Here is a 2,874-nt window from a genome sequence, read left to right on the forward strand (position 1 = left end):
AGCAGTGATGAGGGAACTGAAACGTGTGCGAGTGAGTAAAGCCACGGGGCCGGATGGGATACCAGCTCGGGCAATTAAGTACTGTGCGGAACAGCTGACTCCGGTGCTGACACAACTGTTCCAAGATTCCATCGACCAGGGAGATGTGCCTCATCTATGGAAACTCACAGAAATTAAACCCATTGCCAAAACTCCTTTTCCGAATACTTTTAATGATTTTAGACCTGTTGCCCTCACATCTAATATTATGAAATGTTTGGAGAATATTGTTAGAAACCTTTTATGTGATAGAATGGAATGTTTTAGAGACCAAATGCAATTCGCTTACTGTAGAAATAGAAGTGTTCAAGATGCAAGCTTAACTTTTATGAATGATATTAGCAAACACTTAGATCAAAGATATTCATCAATTAGAATTTTATTTATAGATTTTAGTTCAGCTTTTAACACTATACAGCCCCATATACTTTTAAGGAAACTTTTAGCGATGGGCTATAACAGTAACCTTTTAAACTGGATTTTTAGTTTCTTAGCAAAAAGGCCCCAGTACACCAAAATAGGCAGCACACTGTCCAACAAAATCATTACCAACACAGGTGCACCTCAGGGATGTGTGTTGTCCCCAGTATTATTCACCCTGTACACAAATGACTGTAGGAGCGTCTTTGATGACTGTAACATAATCAAATATGCCGATGACACAGTAATTATAGGAAAGATATTGAACGATGACTGTAGAAATTATGAAACTCAGGTACGAAAATTTGTTGAGTGGTGTACAGATAACTATTTAGTACTGAATGTTAAGAAAACCAAAGAAATGATAATAGATTTTAGGAAAAAGCTTACAAATGCACCAGATCCCATCAGTATTAATGGAGAACCTGTGGAACGGGTAAAAGAATATAAATATCTTGGGATTGTGATTGACGATGAACTCAAAGGCAATGCAAATACAAATCTAGTCATTAAAAAGTGCAACCAAAGACTTCATTTTATCAGAATTTTAAATAACGTTCATGTAGACAAGAAAATAATCAGCTTGTTTTATAAATCCACCTTAGAGTCAATTTTGAATTTTTCTGTCACTACCTGGTACAAAAAGCTAACTGTATCAGACAAAAATAAGCTAAACAAAATAGTCAAAAAGGCTAAAAAGTTAGGGGCAACAGTAACATTCATAGACAATCTATATCAAGAGGCAGCATTAAAACAAGTTCGGAAAATAATGCAGGACCAAACTCATCCTCTTAATAATTGTTATATGTTTTTAAGGTCAGGACGAAGGCTGGCACTGCCATTGATAAAAACGGAGCGGTACAAGAAAACTTTTGTCCCCAGCAGTATTGTGATTTTTAACCATTTTTACTCATAGAAACTCTTTTAATGCTTTTTTGTGACACACTTTTATTTATATATAGTACTTCTGGAGCCTGTTTTTTGCCAAAAAGAATTTCACATGTATGCATATATGTATAACAATGTGACCAATAAATTATCTTATCTTATCTTATCTTATCTTATCACACCAACAGGCGGGCGCTGCAGCTTGCCGCGGCACACTGAGCCTGGCGTGGGCGAACTGACTGCGCCGTGACGGTGCGGCGGGCCTTCAAAACCTTCTCCTCCTGCACGATTACCTAATGAACTGAAGCCTCACTTTCTATTGCGGTGAGGTCGACTGAGTATTTGTGAGGTAATGACGGGTAGCGGGAACAGAATGACGGCCCGTCAAGCACCCTTTGATTACAGGGGCGTCCACCGGCCCACCGCGGTCACAGTCGCCTCTCCACACCCATGGCGGAGGCTCACGAGCACTGCGCGTGCGCGCGGGCACTGCACATTCAGTGATTCAATCATTCACAGCATTTTTAGTCAGTATAACTGAGTGCATTTTAGTTATGTGAGTAGATTACAGCACAGATTTTTGTGACCTGGTGTTACAGCTGATGTGAAGAAGTAGCCAGCAGCACGTGATCGCTGTGATCGCTACCACAAGGCTGGTGTTGGTTCCAGAAGACGTCACCGGCCCTGCACTCTGCACCCACCCCTCCCCCCCACAAAACCATGGAAATAAGTTGGCAAAGACGTGTCGCTTGACGCCATCACAGGAGGGCTGTGTCTGCGTGGCGATCATGGAGGACTACTTCACCAAACGGACTGAAGCACAACCGCTGAAGGACAAGACTGCCAGAAGTGTAGCTGTCTTCATCTGTGAGACCGTATGTCGCCATGGCGTGCCAGCTGTCCAGATCAATGAGCAGGGTCGACAGTTGTGAACAATGTGTCGAGGCAGCTGCGTGGTCTGGGTGTGGAGCAGCGGATCACCAGTGGATGGCATCCCAAGCCAACGGTTCAGCTGAGCGAAGCAGCCGGACAGTCCAGGCATCCCTGCCGGAGGTGTGAGTGGGGGTGAAGGCTCGATGGCCGGGGGATCTGCCTGGTGTGCTGTTTGCTTTCATCACAAGCAAGAAGAAATCAAGAGGGTTTTGTGCCTTTAATTTGATGCATGGTCGCCCTGCCGTGCTACCTGTTGAAGTCCAGCCAGGTTATTCGGTGTGTAGACGCCTCAGTGAAGCATCTGATTGTGACTTCGATGCATCCTCCCTTCAGGAGCGGCTGCAGTGTGTTGCTGACCTTGAATCAGCAACACAAGTCTCACTTCGAAAATAATATAGGGCAGAAGGACAGGGAAGGAAGGACACGTGAGCAACAACCGTATCAACGCTCATGCTGTGTGGGCAGCGGATGCAGAGATTGGTGGTGCAGCTTACCTGCTCAACACGCCCATTGTGATCCATACGGAGGAGGACAAGAGGGTGCAAGAAGCTGGCTGTCATATGACTCACTGTGTGTGGCTCCCCAGTTAGGTAG

The sequence above is a fragment of the Scylla paramamosain genome, unplaced genomic scaffold (genome assembly GCF_035594125.1).
Source record: "Scylla paramamosain isolate STU-SP2022 unplaced genomic scaffold, ASM3559412v1 Contig49, whole genome shotgun sequence".
In the NCBI taxonomy this organism is placed as follows: domain Eukaryota; kingdom Metazoa; phylum Arthropoda; class Malacostraca; order Decapoda; family Portunidae; genus Scylla; species Scylla paramamosain.